The sequence below is a fragment of the Crocodylus siamensis genome, chromosome 6, assembly GCF_052110815.1.
Source record: "Crocodylus siamensis isolate JL-2025a chromosome 6, ASM5211081v1, whole genome shotgun sequence".
Classification (NCBI taxonomy): domain Eukaryota; kingdom Metazoa; phylum Chordata; order Crocodylia; family Crocodylidae; genus Crocodylus; species Crocodylus siamensis.
Window position 1 is genome coordinate 70,698,229 of NC_143400.1, and position 22,599 is coordinate 70,720,827.

At 39.5% G+C, this 22,599-nt stretch overlaps 1 protein-coding gene across 1 annotated transcript in view; it reads left to right on the forward strand.

The window, feature by feature from the left end:
- Positions 1 to 22,599, forward strand: part of TSC22D2 (TSC22 domain family member 2) — a 47,842-nt gene that overhangs the window by 9,385 nt on the left and 15,858 nt on the right. The window lies entirely within an intron of this gene.

The window sequence follows — 22,599 nt, forward strand, 5'->3', positions numbered from 1 at the left end:
AGCACTTTTAGGAAGAAACTACAGTTTCATTGTAGTCAGTGGTTCTGATAATTTCCCATATTAAGTTATAAATTGAATCCCTAGTTTTTATTCATGGTGAAAAATTATCTAAGTTCTGTGCTTGCTGTATGTCAACAAGCATTGATACTCAGTAAGAAACTTCCTATGAATCTCTTCCAAAAGTGTGTGAACCTGTACTTTTAAGGTAGTATGAAACTTCAGCAAACTTACTACAAACACTAGACCAATGTGACGGTTTGTTTTTTGCTATTCTGGAAAATACATCTAGATCATGTACTCTGCAGCAGTTGATACCCTTTCTTTAACTGTGAGTGAGTTGAGGTAAATGATTTGAGGTATTAATATTGAAGTGGTCCTAGACGTAATTCTTCTAGATCCAGGATAACTACTAGTGCAGTGTAAGGCTGGTTTTCCCTTCCCCCTCTTCCATCCAGCCTGCATACTTTATGAACTCAAAAAGGATCTTTGAGTGAATGAATAGTACATTTTGCTATGTAGATAAATTACATCAACCTAACATTAGATCAGCAGCTTTGCTGTTGGCTTATCCTGTTGCTGCATGAAAGACAGCATTGAAAATCACCAAGAATCTGATTGTTGCTGTTTGTTGTGAGATCATAAGAATTCCATATTTTTAGAGGTTATGAGAGAATGCATTGTCACTGGCATATCATGTCCCAGCTCTGTTTTGTGAGCTCTTCCTGCAACTACCGGGTAGGGAAATTTCTAGACTACTTTTAGTGATAGAAAATTGTTTTCTCTTCCCAAGTGTGGTGATAGCTAGCCAGCGTGTGAGTTTGTCTGCTGATATATTTATTAGGGGTTGTGAACTGAAGCAAAGATGCAGTCCAAAAGAAACAGGTTAGTTTTGTTCTTTGTCTGAGGGAGAAGTGGGATGGAAAGATGGTTGTACATGTGTAATGGGAAAAGCAGATGAAGATCGGGTTGGGACTTACCGCACAATAGCGTAATGATGTCTTATGGTCTTTTGGGACAGGATGATGGCATTATAGGGGGGAGACATCTTGACATCTTGTTTTGACTTCTTGGAATATTCGATTCAGCTCTTGGATTGTAGGTGACTGAGTCTTAGTGGTGGAGGTGGACACAATATAACAAAACACAGGAGTTGGGGGAGGGCCTGTTTAATCATCAACACTACTGAAACAAAATTGATGTCTTCAATGTAAACAATCTTAGGTCATGGCTGACATTCACAGGTTTAATTTCTAATGAACGAAGTATGACTGAAGTATTGAAAGTTGTGAAAAATGTACGGTTCTTAATATTATGGGGAACATTATTGTTAATTTCTCTAGTCTGTTTTATATTCTGACTTCTGCTCATGTTTTTAAGCAGCAGTTTAGAAGTCTAGGGTTAACGCAAGTCAAATCTGCACTGAAAATGAGTATCAAGTTTTAGTATATAATGTATATCTAGAACTTCTCTGCATGACTAGAGGGGCAAGAGAGAATAGTAGTTCTAGCTGTAATGAATACAAAATAAGAATTCGGATTTAGTACATATTCTGCCATCAATGAAGTAGAAACTTATTGGATTTATGGGTTAAAGGTAGATGCAATAAAGCATGGGAAGGGCAGAAGCAGATGTCATTGGCAAGTCTGTCACTGATTTCAAGTAGGTGTCTGGAAGATGTCCTAGCCCTGTATGATTCTTCAAGAGACAGGATCCAGGAATTTGAGAGGTTTTGGGCTGATGGCCTTCAGGACAGAGAGGGTTATGCCTTAGAATTCTTCACTTGAAGATGTTTTGATATTCCTTATGTCCTGCTGCCAAAGGAAACAACAGACTATATGGTTATAAATCATCTGTACAAATACTACACACAGAACATTTCAGGAAATTTTATTCTCTCATTCAAGAAGAATTCAGCAAAGGCTTTCTGTTTATGGATAGAAGCTTGTTAAACCAGAAGCTTCCCTCCTTCAAATGTTTGTGCATCGAGGACAGTGGAGTGTAGGATACAATCTAAAAAGAGATTGAAAGTAGCCACCTGATGGGTTTTTTGGGGAGTTTTTTTATCTGTACTTTGAATAAATTCAACACCTTGGATATGCAGCTCTCATCAGATGTGGTTTTGGCCAGCAGATTCTGCACACTGTTGCTCAGTAGGCCAGTAGCTAAATTCTTACACATTCATACTACTTTTTCCTTGGTACATGTTGCTTTTGGACACCTCCCTGCAATATGTTGATTATCCTTGAACATAAGAATAGGAAAATCTATCTTCAGTTTCTGGAAGCTTCCTTATTCCTAGCAGGAAAGTATATAGATCAATCCACCTGACAATAAGAATAAATAATGCTGGGTTGTGTTTTATCCACATTAAGACTTCTCAGGCCCCTCTTCACTAGAAAGTATTTATGTATCCATCTTCTGTGATTATAACCTGTAAGTTTAGTTTTTGGTATTGGCTACGTGAAGCACCTTATCTTTATTACTGGTAGATTTCTAGAATATGGTCACTCCCAGTTTGACTGATGTTGCTTCCAATGAGATACATACAGACAGAACAAGACCTACTCTAATAGATCAGTAGGCTTTCCTGCTGCTGGAGGGAAATTCTGGGAAGTGAATATGCTACATTAATATAGGAAAGCTGCTTTAACTAAAATGCTGGGTGTTTTTAGAAAGCTCTTTTCAGCAAGCTTGCTCACTACACTTCTGGAAAAATGTAGTTTTCATTTATATGTTCATGCATACTACCTGCTTCTTAGACTGAACAGGCAAAGAAAATGTTCTCGGAGCTCTTCATAAACTTCATTTTGTGGTCCATATTTGGTGTGCGTAAAGATATAAACTATACTAGCAGCAGCATACAAGTCGTAAATTGACTGAAATATTCCCACAAAAGTGGCATATCAGACAAAGTAGATGCTATCTTTGACTTGTATAGCACTGATTTCCCTACTACTTACCATCCTCCACCCCACTTTCTTTTCTTTATTAGATTTGCATTCTCCATGTCCAGTACCAATTGAATTAAAAATATTTTACTGTTGCCTTTTTAAGACTTAACTGAGCAGAATTAATATATCATCTTTTTAGTTGTTAGCAATGAGAAACGAATGTAAAAAAGGCAAAACAGGATTTGTTGAGTATTTTAAATGTTCCAGTACACTTCCCTGCTCCAAACTGCAGAATGGTTGTTTCTGTATACTGATTGCAGTTGCATTCCTTAATTTATTTAATGCTTGTTCTTCATGCTGCTTCAAGTTTTGGTTACAACAAACAATGGCACGTATTCTTTTATTATAAACCAGTTGTACTTAATGCCTTAAATCATGCATCATGGAATAGCTTAGTAGTCTTTTTTAATTTGAATTTCAAAGAATTGTAGAATCACTTTCAGCCCAGGTTTTTCTTTTGCCCATGTTACTGATGTAACCAAGTAAGGCTTACTTCTCTAAAAATGAACTCTTTCTTTATATGAGAAGATCTTTAACTATCAGTGTAAAAAAAACTTTCCAGGAGTGAACCTAACCAGTGGCTCATGGGTGGTATGCTGCCCATGGGGACCCTCAAATACTGTCTATAACCACAGGAAATTAAATGTTTAAAGTCTACCTTGATGAAGAAAGCACTGTATGATATCTACAACGTGTTACTTGCTTGGTATTAGGCAAGTGAAGGTGGGGAACTGCTGCTTTAAAACAAATATGCGCCACTGCACCTTGCACTCTTTCAGATAGGTAAACAGTTGAATTTCCCAGCTTTTTGTTTAAATGCTTGGGTCTCATCTTTTTCCCCATCAGATGGAGCAAAAATAGTACCCTGGGCAAGCTTATGTTCTGGAGCATATTATTTGACAGGATGCAACAACAGGCAGAAGTGAAAACTCCCAATTCAGCATTTAATAATCCTGTCTTATTACACAATGGCAGTCGAATGAAATCCCCCTCCCTGTAAAGAAAAGGCCTTTCAGATTTTCAGATATTAAATTAAAATTTAAAACTTGTCCTTTGTAAAAGCTAACTTTCAATCCCAGTTGATAACGAAGGTCCATGTTTGTGACATGCCCCTGGAATAAAAGGAAAAAAAGCAGTTAATTTTAGGTCCATTCTTGGGTAGTAAACGTGCTGGATCAGGCGAACTGCATCGGTCTAATAATGGTATGCATTAAAACAGCTAATCTGGTCTCTTTGACTTTGTGTTCATCTTGTACCAAAATAGACCCTTCATGCTTGGTTGCTTTAATTTTCCTGCAAGTAGGAATGCATGTCGTATCTCCCTTCACGTGTAACTTGCAACACCGAGGAGAAAGATGTTTGACCCCTGGTGGGGGAAGGAACCAGAGTTGCTAGTAAACAGAGCTGGGCTTCAGCATTTACTACTTGAGACTCTCTCTCTTTCTTTCTCTCTCTATCTCGGGTTTTTTAAGCTTAAGACAAATGGATTATCAGCTTGCTGTTCTGTAACTGTGTTTTTGAATGTCCCTCAGCACCTAGATAATGAGTATTCAAGAGGTAACGATCCAAGGCTGGTCCTCTTCTCCTCCCAGCCCCTTTCCCACCTTTTTTATGACTCCAGCCTTTTGGTCATACTAGGGTTCCCTTTCCAATTTTTGAAAGTCTGTCTCTTCTGTGCCTTCTCTCCCCCCCACCCATAATAGTTAAAAAATGTTGTAAGTTTAAATAGTGCCTCATCCTCAAAATAGATAAGGGAAATAAGAGAGCTGATGACAGCATCTCCAGGGACCAAGCTTGCAAGGAGAGAATTTGGCTTTTTAGTGAACTTCCTTATGCTGCATATCCCCCCTCCCCCCCATTTCATATTTTCTCTCTTTTAGAGACCATATGATTTTTTTTTTTTTTTTGACAGGGTAGGACCTTCACCAGCATCTTGCTGTCAGACGTAGGAGGGCTGATTAGAACTACTAGATGGAACTTAAGTTTCCTTGCTGAAGCGAAACATAGTGGTGCAAAGTTAAAGGCAAATAGAACTGTTCAGGACCTGTGCTCCTGGCATTGCCCTGAGCAGTTTCAAAATAAGAGACTTCCTGGTTCCCTGGGTAAAGCAACTTTATTCAGTGTAGGTGCTTAATTTTCACAGTTTCTGAAGGCAGTTGGAGGAAGTAAGGTCTTAGCAGTCACTGTTGTTTCAAGACGCTGTTGTTGGTGTCTGCAGAAGATAGACGTTTTGCTGGGGAGGAGGGAAGAGTTGGGCCCTCAGTATCTAAAGATCAGACTTGGTCAATTTCTTCAAATGTCTTCAGTTTTAAAAACCATGAGATACAAAAATCCCACCACAATTTTTACATATTTTTTTTGTTTTATGTTGTTTTGTTTGTTTGTTTTTTGGGGGTAATTGGCATTGGAGCTGGATGGCTCTTTCACTCCATAAAAAAAAAAAAAATCTTTTGCAGCTTCAGTTGGAAAATACTGTATTTTTATTCTACAGAAATAAGAAATCCTTCCATGGAAAATTGTAAAGATTTTCTGCTGCTTAAATTCAGTTGGAAGGCTACTACTTGTCATACCATAGTATAACTAGAGATCACAATTCTGAGAAGTTTTGAGATTTTATTTTCTACTTATAAAAATGTGAAATCTACGGTATTCTAAATTCTTGTTGGCAGTTGCAGGGCAGTGCTGTAAGTAGGATGGATTTCTAAAGAAGTGCTTGCTGATGAGGTATGTAACTGGCAACTTTTAATAAACAGAAGGAACCACCAGTTTTTTTGTTTTCTGTTTTACTGTCTTGCAAATGGAATTGCTAAGTGAAGGTTGATTTATTGTTCACTGACTGCAACATGAAAAGGATGGGTATCTAAATAAAAGGAAAGTGAAACATCCTTTAGGTAGAAGAAGAGGAACAGAGAGAATTTGGATATTAAATTAAATTTTCCTCCTCTTATGCCCTAAATGCTGCTATAATCTCGTGATGATCTTGTACAACTTAATTGGCTTAGTTGTTAAAACCATTCATACCTGATGTTTCATCTGAAGGCCAGATGTCACCAACGTCTTTGTTCCAATTGTTGGCTGCTTACGTGACACTGCAGTCTCTTCTTGCTTGTAAGTTCAACTTAACTTGCATTTCTTATCCGAAAATCGTGAATTTTATTTGTTATTCACTTATGGTCAGTATACATAGTCAACACCTTTTGAGACTAACAATGTTAAAGTAAATAAAAAAACCCTCCTAAAATTAAACTTGCAGTAAAACTCCACAGTGTCCGTTAGTGTACAACAGCATGATACTGATGCTTTTCTTCAATATGTGGTCTCCCTCTCTCCTTGGGCTTTCTTTGCCTATTTCAACTTTGGGTTCCTCATAGATCAGTAAACCTTTTTTTTTTTTTTTAAATGGATGTGTACCTACCAGAGGAACATGTTATGGTGCCTGTCTTCTGATGACACACAGGAAACAGAAACATTTCATGTCGTTTTACCTACTGTGTCATGTTTCTATTCTAGTTGTCATTTCAGGGCATACACTTGTTTCCAGTATGAAGGTAAATACTGAGTGCTATACAACTAAGGTAAATCATTCTTAAAGACTCATTTATGCTGGTCTGCATTTTGTATACTTGAGTAAATTTTATTTGCAAAGAAAGAACAGTCCTGTTTCTTTTCTTTTTTTTCCCCTCACTAGAAAACTTTCTGAAAATACACTTTTTAATTTTTGGACTCTACCTGATATTCAGTTAAAATTTATAAACATGTAGTTCTTCCTTGCCAGTCTCTCTTTTTTTCTGTAAGGGCCAGATTCTGCTTGCTGAAATTGCATGCAGCTCTTCTAGAAGCCACAAATTGCTTCTTGTCTTTTGAGCTGCTTTAATTAGTCATGTTCAGTTATGTATCAGTAGCTGAATGCTGTTTTTTCAGAGAGCTTCTTGGTGAAGAGAAACTGGTGCTGCATGCTCTGAATATCTCACTTAAGCCTTGATTACAGGATATCACTCCTCCCAATATTTGCACCTTACTTGCCTGTTTTCTGTGCTTCTGCATATGTGATGTGACTGTTCTGTGTTCATTGTTGGTTTTGTACAGTCTCGATAACTGAAGGAAATGAGCAGTGCATTTCAAGTGCACACCTTGCACATGGGCATGCTGATTTGCAGAGGCCAATACCTGCCATCCATAACTGAAGTAGTGTCTGACTGTCATATACCAGCTTTTTAAAAGATGGTGGTTTTGGACTCCTTTAGAATAAGTTCTCTTTTTTGCTGTGTTTTTAGTAAAGTTAAAATGCCAGTCAGATGAAAATAGCAATGTTTGTGTTTTTATATAGAGTAAATTTCTGTAGCATGAAAGCTGTTCTTGGTATTCATTTCAGAAGTATTGGGGCATGTAATTCTTAATTAGAAAACAGACATGGAAATGGGTAAAGGAACTGGAATAGTTAAATGTGATCTCATAAATGATGGCTTGCTTGTGTTTTTTTAAAAAGCAAGCTGCTGAAAACTTACTGTGTGCCATTTTTTTGAGCCTGGTGCTGAGTTTCTAAGTTTATTGCTGGGAACATGTATGTGAAAACAGGGTCATAAGAACTGATTATTTCATTTCCCTATCTAATGTTAGGAAAAGAAAAATCCAGTTTTAGGACATGACATGCTTCATTCAAATGAAGTTTCTACCTAATGGATAACCCAAACTTGTAGATCAGTCCAGTACACAACACTTGAACTTTTTATTTGCCAACACTGGGGGTGGGAGGTGGGGAGTGATTTGTGGGCTTGAAGAGAATTCCTAGAGGACCAGTCTTGTATCTGATTTTCTATATGGAGAAGAAGAGCGCATTTGAAAAATGGGACTTGATCTCTGAGTTGTCAGTAAAATGCCCTCTCTTGTCCTCCCTGCCGAAGCCTTTCTGGCTCTCCAGCTCCAGCTCCGTGGAATTGTTTTGAGGGCCCAGCCCAAATGCTGGCCTCTGAGAATACTTTGAATACTGAGAACTTGGAGAATACTGACCATAAATAATGGTCAGCTCAGAATACTAGCTTGGTCTAACAGTAAATTACCTGTCTCTGGACAAGTCATTCAGAGCTACCTTTGAATACTTTTGTATTACAGCAAGTAACAAACAAAGCAGCTTTCAGGCCATGTTCTACTATTCTGACTCCATGTAAGAGAATAGGTAGTCACAGAGATCTCTATAAAGCTCAAGATTTTTTAAAAACAAAAATAAGATAACACTATGAACTTTTTTTGGCAATTCTGCAATCCGTTTAACTTTTTTATGTGATCATAACAATAAGTATCTCAAGTACAATGCTGTAATTTAGAAATTAGTGTTGTACATCAGTCACCACTTCTTTTTTTGTTACTTCAGTTGTGGCTTAGTTCTTTTTTTCCTGTGGGGGAGTTCTTCCTGTCAAGTTCAAAGGTTTACCACCCCCCACACACCAGCAATCAAAATTTTATATTCTAGCAGAAGTTTGGAGTAGAAAAATGAGAAGTGTTTTTTATGCAGTTTCTTAAATTATCCTCTCAGGTAGGGCTGCAGATAAATTCAGCATAAGGCAAATGTACTTTCAGGCCTTTTCATGTATTTGCATATTTGTACTTTGCTTTAAGAGTAGCTAACTTTTTAGGTTATTCGTTTTTAAAAATAGAAGCTTGTGAAATAAGGCTTTGTGGCTTAAACCATGACTTTTCATACTTAATGATGGTAAGAGGTTTTGACATGTTGCAAATAAATGTAGTCATTATTGGAAGCAGATGATTTTCTGTTTAAATTGCTTCCGGAGGAAGAGGGTTTTTTTGGTTTCTTTTTTTTTTTTTTCTTTAGCACCTTTTATCTAATTAAACTTGTTTGTGTAGAGCTAAGAGCCATAGGACCTTGTCGGTAATTTAAGATATGAGAGGACATATTGTACAAGAGGTATCAAATGCACAGGAAACATTAAAAATACTGTGTTCCTTGTATCTCTAAAGAAATGGCATTTAGATAAGACACTTTGCTACAGTGTTCCCAATTTTAAACAAAGTGGTGTTTTAATTGCTGAGGAAGGTGATGTTCCAAGTGTGAACACAGCACCAATATCTGTTGTCAGGCCAAATTTTTAAAAAAATGTTGTAGGGGTTGGTGGTCTAAAGACATGATTTCTGTCCTCCCCTGCCACACACACACTTTGATTTGGTGTCTTCCATGGCTAAGGTATCAAATAAATCTTTTATTCATTTTCCTGTGGAATCCTGTGGGGATTTTTAGTATGATGGGTTCCAGAAGGTTTGAATACTTTTTGGAAGAGCTCTTGTGCCATTAAATTTAGGGAAGGGGAATTCCACCTAATCTGTCTATGCAGTAGTGTGTAAGAACTGGCTTGGGCTGTGCAGACTTCAGAGTGGTGATCTTGGGAAGTCCTTTGGTTGAAGTGGGGGGGGGGATTAGACTCATTAAGTCCCAAGATTAACCTCCGGGGTGGCTGTGGTGCCACCTAGTGGTGCCAGACCATTGAAGGGCTGTATCTGAGCGTTAGCCCCTCATAACATGGAGGGCCTCCCAGACACCCCACTCATGGCCTCCTGTCCTTTTAAGCCACCCCAAACCTTGGAGTTAACATAAACCCAAACAGAAACAAAACATGCAACTCTTCTTTACACTGACCATTCTAGTCTTTCCTAGCCACACAATTAACCATTAACTCAATGGTAGAGGCAAGTCATGTAGGATTTTCCAGGTGTTTATTACTTGTGTGTTCATAATTGGGGTACTTGAGAGATTCTGGCATCTGATGTACAGTAGAACAGGGTGCAAGGGCCAGTGAAGCCAGTGTGGGGTATGCATCAAAAGGACATAAAATACAAAGCTCTGGGAATGTTAACTGTAAAACACTGATTACTTTCACTGCATCTTTCCAGACTTTCTCTCTTTGCTTGTAAAATAGGAGTAATGCTACTTTACCTTTATTAGGGGTCTTGTAGAACTAAATTCATGTAATATTTGTGAAAGTCTTGGGGTCCATATTGATGGGTATCATAGAAAACCTATGAGGAAACGAGAAATTATATATTCGGTACATGGTTTACAGGGCATTGGATTGGTGTGACTGCAGACCTCATGATGATTGCGTTGTTTTTTAAATAAAAACAATGGAATGCTTGCTACCTCCTGAGGAAGCACAGTTCACCTGTACACTGAATGAAGTAGGAGTCCTACTTGATAACATGCAGGGAATGTATAATCATTTAAAACTAGATAGTGCATTTCCACAAGGGGACTGATGTACAAGTCCCATACATTACTGTTGTAACTCTTTATTTTAACCTCAATGTAGTATTTTAGTACAAGACATTAATGTGATGGTTATGTTGATTATCTCAGATTAGGAAGTGGTATACTACTTTCAAACTGATGTGGGTTAGACTTGGAATCTAACTTTTTTTTTCAGTCATTGCAAGGCTGAAAGTGGAATAGTGTGGTATACAAAGTAAAGATGCCTTATCTTTCAGAAAATTACTCAAAGTCATGAAGGAAAAACTTCTTAACTATTGATTTGGAGGAGATCGGTGTTTTCTCCCTGGCTTGTATTTAACTGGGTGTATATTTATACTGAACTACACAAATAAATGCCTTCTGAGACTGTTCTGTGACTATACTTTGGTTCTTCATACTCAACATTGGGCAGGGACACCCAGGTTGTATTGGGGAAATTTTTCTTTCATTTTTGCTGAGACCTAATGCTTGAAGGTCTTTTTGAACTTTGATTCCATTGAAATAGAAGCCCCCCTCCCAACCCCACCTCCCCACCAACCAGTTTTTCAAGTCTGGACTCCACTTAAGTGGTGACCAAACAGCAGATCACCTGATGGGGGAGTTGGATGTTGATAAGGGTGTTGACTGACAAATGAGACTAGAAGTCTGTATTAAAAAAAATAAAAAAAATCACACTAGACCATTGAAGGTCTGTGGAGAGTGATCAGAACCAGAATGCCAAGTTGTGCAACCGGTGAAGTGAGGGGAAGGATCCTGGCTTCTGTAGAGGAAACAAATCTCAAAGAATGCTTAACAGTCCTTAAAGAAACTGAGGAAGGAAATCGTAAGCAGGTGTTTATTTTGGATGATCTCTATCTCTTGTGCTCCCAGGAGTTCAGAAGGACTTGTAAAAGCAATCAATGCCTGTCTGCTTTAATAAGCCTGTGTTCCTGAGCAGTTGATTTAAACCACAAGAGCAGAATTTTGGGAACAGCTGTGCATAAGCTATTGGGCTGTCTTAGGGTGCTAGCAGTGGTCCCATGGGGACCTACAGCTGTACTGTTTCTGGAAATGGGAGACTGTCATGGAAGTATGCCAAAAACAGAACTCACTAAGCATCTGGGCCCAGCATGTGTATTCAACTGTAGTGGCTTTGTAAATGTCTAGCAGCCAGGGTTCAACCAAGGGTGTGATGCCTGTCTACAAATGTAAGGATCCAGCCTTGGAGTCTTCTGTGTCCTGCTTGCTGTTCTTAGCCTCTTCATTGTGGCAGAACTTGGACCACAGTTCAGAGATCCATGGAAAATGATGTGTTTCAAAGTGAACTGACACTTCTGTTGGGGGCTGGGATATTGGGTGGCCTTTCAGGCTTTTCCTAGAAGGTGAAAATGCATGCATGTAAAGTGTATGTAAGCATAGGATTCAAATTATACACATTTCATAGTATTTTTTTTGTATTATCAGTAGTTCATAAGTAGATTTTTGTTGCAGCACCTCTGCATTGACCGCAATAGTTCAGAATGGTCTAGTGAAGGGATTGGCAGCCTTTGGCCAGATCTGGCTTGCTAAGAGGCTTGATCAGTCCCTTGCTGCATTCAGTGGTAGGAGTATGCAAGCAGCACTTGGGGAGTGAGTGGGGGGAGCAGGGTGGAGGGGTGGAAGCTGGTATTCAATAGCATGTGGTGTCAGGGGATGGTAAGGGGAGCGGCAGCTGGGTCATAAGGGATAAGTTTTAGGGATGAGCCACATTACTTTATCCTGTCTTTGAAGAAAGGATTCCAGCCCCTGGTCTAGCTCTCATGGCAAAAGACTAAACATAGTTTCTGAAACTACCTCCTTTTATGGTAGTGCACAAACTTAAGACCATAGCAATTAAAACAGTGTTTCTCAGTTCTTCAGTCATGGCTCTGACTAGCCTATAAAAGTTATGTAAAATTGTGTATCTGCCATATTTTTGAGGGTGTTGGTCATGGCTGTGTTGGTCTAAGGACACAGGCAGACAAGGTTCTTGGGTGCATGTGATCAAAGATGTGACACTTACCCATGTAAAATTGTGTGAACCTTGAATCTTCCATGCCCCTTGACATTTTAGTTGTTTTCATAGGACTACATTCTAAATGAACTGGAAGATGAATTAGATTGAAGGGTATATAAAAAGGCTGTAATTTTTTCTGTTTGCTGTTTGAGTTGTCTCATGTCCATTCTCAATATCTTCCATTTGATTCTTGGATCTCCTAGGAATCCTTTAGCTGCTTTCTACCAGTCATTCCATTTGAACAACTTACATGAATCAAAGAACTTCTGGGACAGTTATGATTACTTAAATGCAGATTGCATACATGCTGAGGTTTGTGTGGACAGTTTTGCACTTGTGCAGATTTCTTGTGACTTATAAAAGGAGCATGTTCACTGCTTGCCTCTCAACCTGATTTGTATACTAGATAAAGTTAGTGTTGCATAAAAATACCAAAGTAGGTTTCTTTGCTTGGTGTTTATCTTGGATGTTTTCAGAATCTAAAAAACCATGTAAGATTTATTTTTCTTCTTCAGTGCTTCTTCAATCCATATCAGAATTGAGGTACATAGCAACTGCTCTGCATTTATCAGATTTGATATTTGTTGTTTAGCAAATAAAAAAAAGAATACCTGTTGGAATAATTGATTCCTCTTCTTGAATTTATGAAATTAACACCTGAAATGATATTAAAGGACCTTTGTTCTCCAATAGGTTGTGAAGACATGTTTAAAGTATGTACTTCACTAAAGTGAAAATTAACTTTGAGAGGAAGCATGGGGGTAGTAAAATAATAATACAGACTTTAATTTTTTTCCTTTTTATAAGTTTGGGCACTTAATAGAGAAATAAACCTCAGTCCTTCTGACTCATAAAAGAGTACCAAGTGCAGTCTATCAAGTCACCATTGAACCATGATGAGAAATTTCAGTAAATTCTAATTTTATGGACATGGATTGTTAAAAGCTGCATTACTAATTCAACAGCTGCAAGTAATTTTGCTTACTCCCGCTATTATTTTTTAAAGTTTTGTAGACTTTTGATTGAAGTCCTTGTGATATACATATATGGCTTGTGGTGTTCTGGTCTGTCCCAGGATTTTTCCTTAACGAACTCTGTATAGTACAAACTGTGTTCACTTATTTGTTGCTGAATATTGATGAGCACTTCATCATTCTGTGTTTTGTTTGCATTTGACTTATTGAGACAGTCTCTTCAAAACTTGCACAAAGCTTCATTGGATTCTTTAAAGTTTGCTTGGCAACGCATTTGTACACTATAGAACGCTGACGTAGTTCTGAGCAATTCAAATGTGCTTACTGCTGTGTTTCTCCAGTTAGAAGAACTGGAATATGGCTTTAAAAAGAAAGGAAATCCTACTAATGTGATTCTGTTTCAGACTACAACATTTCTACTATGACTTTATATATTTTAATTCAAGTAATTTTTTTTTTGCACTTGTGGGATATTGTCAGCATTTAGTTCTGGAACACTTGCTTTTATTCAAAGCATTTGGGGCTTGAGATGCACAAATCTACTGTGCAGCCTGAAAGTCCAGCTTTTTTCTAGCTTTCACTTACTCTTCATAATTACTTTTGTGACAGAATTATACCTGGGATGCATATTATAACATTCATAACTGGAAGGTCACAAGTTTATATTTCTTAAACTGGATAATGTTAGGGATGTAAATTTCTAATGTCTGCTAGGATGGATTTTGGACTATATACAAAGTAATTTTACCACCCTCTCCCTTCCTTGTGCACTGATTTGAGAGGATGTAAATACATTTTAACTTCCTCCCCTCTTTTCCCCCCCGCTTCCCAAAGCCTTGCAGGATTCCTTGCATACATATCTTCTTTGGTTTGATGCCTTTTACTGCCATCTAGCAAAAACAAACCTTTTAAAATAAATTATTACATTTCATCTGTCCTAGTGGACAGTTTAAAATTGCTGGGAAAAAAGACACTGATGCCAGTGTTGTGCACATGGGCTTGTCATTAATTTGAGGTCAGCTTTCCATACTCTGCAGTCAGTCTCCAGCCTGTCAAAGGTTCAGCATCCAGGCATGTCTGCCATGCCACTGGCTTCTGTTGCTCTTGTCTTCCATTTAAGGTTCACATCTATAGGGTCCAGGTTGAGTTGCATGGGGAGTTCAAAGTGAATGGATTATGATTTTAAATAACAAGTGAAAAATTGTTTTCCTGGAGAGAACAGTATGCATGTAAAACCAGTGGAGGCCATTCTACCTGTCCCTTCTGTGTGGTGGCACTATGATAGAAGATTGGTATGGCAGAGCTCTGTCTTTTGTAAGTTTTTTGTGTGGTTTTTTTTTTTTTCCCCTGAAGTGGTAGGTAGAAGATTAGGGGGCACATAGCCTTTTCTTCCTTGTAGAAAGTGAAATTCTGTTTAAAAGGGAGATTTAGTCTCTAAAGATGGACCTTATATCAGACTTTGGTGGTCTGGAAATAGTACCAAAAACTTTGTCCACAAATCAAGAGGAAATTAATCTTGCTGCCAAAAGTACCAATGGCCTCTTCAGATTATAGTTTATAAATTTTCATGTAGTCCACAGGAAGATTAAAATGTTTAATGCCTTTAATATTAGCACCCTCCTCCACCCCACACATCTCCCTACCTTTTGATAAATGGATAATAATAGCTGAATAACCAATTTTTTTTAGGAATAGTTGGGGTCAACAAAGCTGAACATATGCTGCTTCAAGTTCCACCAAAATACTTTTGGAAATTGTAGAGACTGCCGGTTTTTTAGAAAGCTAGATATTTATCAGCAGCTTGCATGCTGGAGAGGGTGCTATTGCTTCTTTTGCATTTAGTTGTTGTAAGAGATTAGTCATTATTGAAGCTTCCTTGGGGAAGTCTGCAGATGTTTTTCCTGTTCAGCACTCATAGGTGTTGTTAGGTACAATGGCCCCATGAGTCTTCCATCTTCAATAACACAATTATTTCAGTAAGGTGAAGAAGGGGAAAATGTCTCCTGACAACTTTTCTGCGAGTTGTTGTGTGTGTGTGATAGTGCCGCAAGAACTTGAATTGACATATTGTTCTGAAGCATAGTTAGCTTAAGCAATATGGCCAAGAATGAGTTTGGCACTAATTAAATCAAACTTCACTGAGTTTTCACAGGATGCATCAAGCCATGACAGTACAAAAAAGACTTCTGGTTAAGATTTATTTTTTTTGATACAGGCAGAAAATCCAAACATCATCTCAGATGACTCATGTAAACATGTGTATATTCACTCCTGTGTAAATCTAGTGGGACTGGTAGGCAAAGAGGGAAAAAAAGAAAGCAGTACCATCTGATTTCATTTTTCAGTAGCAGTAGTTCCAAACTTACTCTGAAATTCTTTAGCAATTCCAATTCTTTAGCGGAATATTCTTTAGCAATTCCAAGAAAGCAGTCCAAAAATTCTCATGCTTTGTTCTTTAAACACAGCAGACAATGCTGCTGTGTTAAATACACTAATTCCTGAAACTATCTATTCTATCTGTTCTTTTGGAGAGAGAGAGAGAGAGAGAGAGAGAGACAGAGAGACAGAGTGTGTGAGTGTGTGTGTATGGCAAGAGTGGCATTTGTTCATAGTGCACATCTGGATAGTGACTTGAAATGAGCACTTAACTGTAACTGTAGAAGGATGAAACCTTTGGTTCTTGTCCAAAGTTTTGTCTCTTGGATGCCAAAAATAAAATTAATACAAAAAAGGTCCCAAATGTAGGTTGTTTTTTTTTTTTCCTGTTTGTGTCAAGCCCTAAGATAACACGGCATTGATGCCTACACAGTCAGATGGATGGCATGGTAGCTAGATGGTTGTACCCAGAGACTGGTGGTGGATGGGTCATTTTTGATTTTGGAGGGGTGTGGGCAGTGGAGTCCCCAGGGCTCGGTTTTGGGGCCTGTACTGTTCAACATCTTTATCAGTGATCTGGATGTGGATATGGAAAACACACTGTCCAAATTCACTGATGATACCAAGAGGTGGGTGCACTAGAGGGGAGGTACATAATCCAGCTAGATCTTGATAGGTTACAAAGGTGGGTGGATGAGAATAGGATGCAATTCAATGCAGTCAAGTGCAAGGTGCTGCATCTAGGGAGAAGGAACCAGCAACAAACCTATAGGCTGAGGAACACCCTTCTTGTCAACACGTTGGCAGAAAGGGATCTTGGAGTCATTGTTGACTCCAGGATGAACATGAGCTGCCAATGCGAGGAAGCGGTCAAGTAAGGCTAACCGCACCTTGTTGTGCATTTACAGATGCATCACAAGCAGGTCCAGGGAGGTGATCCTTCCCCTCTGTGCAGCATTGGTCAGGCTGCGGTTGGAGTACTGCATCCGGTTTTGGGCGCCACACTTCAAGAGGGATGTGGCTAGCATTGAGAGGGTCCAGTGGAGGACCACTCACATGGTCAGGGGGCAGCAGGTCAGGCCCTACTAAGAGAGGCTAAAGGGCCTGAATCTATTCAGCCTCCACAGGAGAAGGCTGAGATGGGACCTGGTGGCCGTTTACAAACTCACCAGCGGGACCAGCGGCAATTGGGTGAGGCTCTGTTCCCCTGGGCACCACCAGGGGTTCCTAGGAATAATGGCCACAAATTGTTAGAGAGAAAGTTCAGGATGGACATCAGGGAGCATTACCTTATGGTTAGGGCTGCCTGGCTCTGGAATGGGCTCCCAAGGGGAGTGGTGCTCTCTCCTACCTTGCGGGTCTTCAAGAGGAGCCTAGATAGGTATTTGGCTGGGGTGTTATGACCCCAGCACTCGTTCCTGCCTGGGGCAGGGGGTCGAACCTGATGATCTGTTTAGGTCCCTTCTGGCCCTAAGCACTATGAACACAAGACTAAATTTTGGAGTTGCCTCTAAAATTCTTTAAATGCTTTACTAAAGTTTAGTTCTATTGAGACTGAGACTGTTGGGTAACTACAGAGGTATCTAGTTGCTAGATATTTTCACAAACTCATTGGTGTTCTGTGGTGTGCAAAAATTAACTTGCAGACAGATGACTATTATGTTAACCAATACTATACCATATTTTCTTCTGTTTCTCTCTTTGCATCTAACCTTGTCAACTCTCTGAGAAGTTCACTGTATGGTACAACAAACTCCTAGTTCAAGATCGGAGTTCTTGGGTGATACGGAGATGATCAGTTCCATGCATCTCATTGTTGATTAAACATTCTTAAGTTCCATAGCCCACACTTGCCATTTCAGATGTGTTATGACTGCTGCTAGCATTTTTCTTTTAAACACAAGTGTACTGGTCTGGTGAGTTGAAAGCTTTAGCAAGCATCAGAAACTTTTAGTTCAACCATTTTTGTATCACAAGATTTCCCTGCAGTAATGTGGATAGGAGAGCGTTTTCATCTATATCTGTTGGATAAAGAATTTAGACGGATATTCCCATGTTGTTCTAAAGACTATTCTGAATATCCCAAGACACTTACAGAGCTCTTTTTTTTGAACATCTCGACAGTACCTTAAAATATAGGTCCCTTCCAACCTTCCAATCTATGAATTGAGAAGGTAGGAGAATACCTAAATTTGTCTTTCTTCTGACCTTTTTGAATGATTTATAACTGTCATGTCATTCTTGGAACATGCACAGACCTCACAGTGAACCAGTACATCTGGTTGTAGGACATGACACGCTTTTTGTGACTGGCATGTTTTTAAAAGCTGACGTTTGCATTTTGCAGCCTTAACATAAGTGTAATGAACTATCATGAAGTAGTGTATCCAAAACTTGAAAACCATAAAAATGAAAGCATTCATAATTCTTATTCCTAATTCTGTCAATGTTTATTAAGGATTGTGTAATCTGTTTAAAATAAATGTTTTAAGTATGTAAAGCTGATTTTTTTTTTTCCCCCTTAAACCCTTTAAATACCTTTTTTCATGAAATCATAGAAAACTAGGGCTGGAAGGGATCTTAAGAGGTCATCTAATCCAACCCCCTGCTTGATATGGTAAGACCATTCCTATCAGAACTTTCTATTATACAAATCCATTGTCTAACCTAGTAGCAAAGCTACACAATGAACCATAACACATCACAATATGTAACACCTTAATCTGTCACAGGTAAATCAAGGGGACCATAGCACCCAACGTCTTGTGACTATAAAGGTTAACAGGTTTGGGAAGTCCAAGAAAGAGGCCTGTGACCCTGCTATAGAGGAAGGCAAAAACCCCAAGAGTCCATACCAGTCTGACCATGGGATAAAATCCCTTCCTGACCCCAAATATTGTGAGGAAGTCTCAGCAGGAGCATTGGCACACCACAGTCAAATTCCCCAGCCTTCTAAGGAACACTTAAAAAAACAAACAAACAAACCCTTGACACACATGAAAAGCAACCTGTGTAAATTTGCTGATGATACCAAAATTTGGGGTGAGGTGAGCATGCTAGTAGGGAGGGAAAGACTGCAGCAAGACCTGGATAGGTTACAGGGGTGGGCTAGCAAAAACAGGGTGTGCTTCAATACTGACAAGTGCAGGGTGCTGCACTTGGGCAGTAGTAACCAGCAGCACATATAAGATGGGAAACTCCCTTCTTGAGAGCACGGAGGCAGAAAGGGATCTTGGAGTCATTACTGACTCCAAGATGAACATGGGCCGACAATATGAGGTCACGGTGGCAGGGCTAACCGGACCTTGTCGTGCATCCACAGGTGCATCTCTAGCAGGGACAAGAAGGTGATCCTCCCCCTCTATGCAACACTGGCCAGGCCATAGCTGGAGTACTGTGTCCAGTTCTGGGTGCTCCACTTCAGGAGGGATGTGGACAACATTGAGAGGGTCCAGAGGAGGTCTGCCCGCATGATCCGGGGACAGCAGGGCCTACCCTACAGTGAGACACTGCAGGACCTGAACCTGTTGAGCCTTCACAAGAGAAGGCTTAGGGGGGACCTAGTGACCATCTGTCATCTCACTAGGGGGGACCAGAAGGGTTTGGTAGAGACCTTGTTTCCCCTAGCGCCCCCTGGCATAACAAGGAATAACGGCCACAAGTTGTTGGAGAGCAGGTTTAGATTAGAGATCCGTAAGAACTACTTCACAGTTAGGGCGGCTAGGATCTGGAACCAACTTCCAAGGGAAGTGGTGCTGGCTCCTACTCTGGGGTTCTTTAAGAAGAGGCTTGATGCCTATCTAGCTGGGATCATTTGAGCCCAGTTTTTTCTCCTGCCCAGGCAGGGGGTCGGACTTGAAGATCTACAAGGTCCCTTCTGACCCTACTTCTATGATTTGTATGTAGCAGCTGGAGGGGAAGAAATTCCTTCCTGGCCCCAGAAGCTTTCTCAGAAGCATGGGAAATACCCATAGGAGAACATAAGCATAGCTATTTTGGGATCATCCTTGACCAATGCTTATCCATCCTTCTCTTAAATAAATCCAAGGATGGAGTGTCCACAACCTATCTAGGTAGTGCCTTTTGCTGCCTCATTGTTCTAACAGTGAAGAAGTTTTTCCTGATATCCAATCTAAGCTTATTTTGCTGCAACTTCAAGCCATTGTCCAATCTTCTTTCTGCAGCAAGGGTGAGAGAATGGAAAGGCATTTCCCTTCCTCTTCATGTCTATTTTCCCTCTTAAGCAGCTTTTCTGCAAGCCGAACATGCCTATTGCCTTCAATCTCTCCTTGTATGGCTTGTCTTCCAAGCCCTTTATATTTGTTGCCTACCTTTGGACCCTCTCTAACCTCTCCACATAGTTTTTGAAATGTGGAGCCCAAACCTGCACACACTACTGTAGATATAAAACTAAATGAGGCTTAACCAGTGCTAAGTAGAGAGACTGTCACCTTCTGTTTCTTACACTTAATGCTTCTGTTGCAGCCTAAAACCATGGTTGCCTTCTGTGCAGCTGTATCACACTGCAGACTTATTGACTCTGTGACCTACCAAGACTTCCAGATCCTTCTCCGTAGTGCTGCTATCCAGCCAAGTGTCACCCATTTTGAATTTTTAATTATTTTTCCTGTGGTGTAGTGCCTTGCATCTCTCAGCATTTAACTTTATCCTGTTAACCTCCAGCCTAGCTTTCCAGTCTGTTGATTTTTATGCTTGGGAGTCGGATTTCATTTTTCTAATGTTCTCAAAACATCACTTTTGAGCTGAACAAGGATAAAATTACTTGGAAAGCTTCTAGCAGTATTTGTCACGGGTCATAATGGAAATACCTATTTGATTACAAAAGTGATTTAATGCGCAGAGATTATTGAATGCCTGCATATCTTGGAGCATAGACTTGAAGGTCAGGTACCTCCTGAACATCCAAGAAGTTTCAATATGATAGGTTCACTGATGCAAGTTCTTAACACAGACATTTTTTCTTCACTTGTCCTCTTTCAGTTCTCTAAGCTCTGATTTTTACATTTTTAATACTGGCTTCTGTTGAACACTACTTTGGGGTGTGTTTGTGTGTTGTCCACTCAACTTCCCATTCCTTCAAACAGTATTATCTTTCATGCATTTTGAGTATCTTTATAATAAGAGGCTGTTTCATTAACCATAAATATAAGTTCTATTGTACTTTACTACAGCAAATACTTGCTGATCAGAATGTAAGTCCTTAGTTTTGTGACTTTTTTTTTTTCTTTTACACTAATAGCATGACAATGTGTAGCAGTACTTTGTCTGCATGAGGGTTCACTTTTAAAATATAGAATTTTATTGATGGCACACTTTGGAATAATTTTTTAAAAATCATGTTATAGCTACATTTTTGTGTGTCAAACTTGCACCTACTTGCAAGATTGGGTAAGAAGTCTATTCACAGCTGTCAACTGGGAATGTAAGTATTCCTCCTCATCTAATGTACCCAACTGAATACCAGTTTTGCCACTAACGGTGCAATTAAATATACTAACACATCTTTCATGTCTTGCTAGTTTGTGTCATCAGCATATTATGGATTGTCTCTCTAGCTAATTCTCATCCAAGTCCAGAGTTAATTTGAATGCTAGATTTATTGGTTCTCACAAGTTCAGGGATTGAGCTCTGTAAAAACATCTGGTATCAGCTTTCTGCCATGATGGGGGGAGTGGGGAGAAGCTAACTTGTGTGCTAATGGGGGTGGTGGGGAATTGGGGAAACTACTGCTTTAATGAGCACAAAGCATAGGTATCATCATACAGGTCATTCAATTCAGCATGCCTTCTGAGTCCTCTCCATTCATTCCAAGATGAAGGTTTAGTAAAACCTGCAGGAGTCAGTCAGTGTAGATGGATTACTCTGAGATCAGTTTCTCTGACGATTGGGGATCCAGAAAATAGTCCTAAAATATGAGGGATGAAAGAAACAGCTGCTCTCAGGACTCTTGGTTATTTTCTTTCTTTGCTGTTTGAACACTGTTATCCTTGTGGTATGTCCAGGTTCTTTTTAAGATGGCTTATTATATAGCTTCACTCTAATTTTGTTCTTTATCTAGCTAACACTATAGGTAGGAAGGGTGAAAGTGGGCAAAAGTCACTTGTCAGCAGGCAAACATAACTATTAAAGGACTGTAATTTAACACTAGTACCTTTCCCAAATACTTATTCAAATCCAAGATATGTCTCTCCCCCCCCCCGCCCCCCCCCCCGGCGCCGTCAATTTGGAGGGGAAGGGAAAGGAAAGCTTCACCTTAGATTTGAGTACTGGGCCAGGGTGGCCAGTGGCTCAGCTTCAGCTTTGGACTCAAGGTTGGGTTGGCTTTTATACTGGAGGAAGGGGTGTTGGGTAGCATGTGGGATATTTGTGGTATGCGTCTCAGTGGGAGTGCAGTAGGCAAAGCCTGCCCCCTCTCTTTTCCTCCCACTTCCCTGTGGTGATGGGGAGGGAGGCAGGGCAGCCAACTGAGCCAACAGCAAGAGGGGGGTCTGGCCCCTCTCTTCCCACTACTGCTTTTCCCCACCGCAGCAGTGTGGGGGGAGAGAGAGTCAGTTTCAGATGACCCTCTGATAATTGGAGTCTGTCCATGAAAAGTTATAACAAATGACTTTCCCATATATAGAATCTAATTATTGGGGAGTGGGGGCATCTTAAATTTGAAGTCATCTTGTATTTGGTAAATCTTTTAGTTATCACTTATAACTTCATAAATCTTGCATTTGGCTATTGGCAGTTAGCCAAATGAACTAGGAGAGCGCTGTTTTGAAACCAGATCCATTGCAAGAAATATAAATATTGATGTATGTAGTAGCTGGGAATTATTTTATTTTGTCAGGGCTGCCTTTTGTATTAAACTTGTGTCATAAATAAAAATCAGATTTATTTATTTTTAGTTTATTTAAAAATATAGGAACCATGGGAAGCAACTGAGATTTCACAATTGAAGGCAAAGACTTGCTATTTTACGAAGTAAGGATGGAATATAGTATTGTTATTTAATTCATCCTT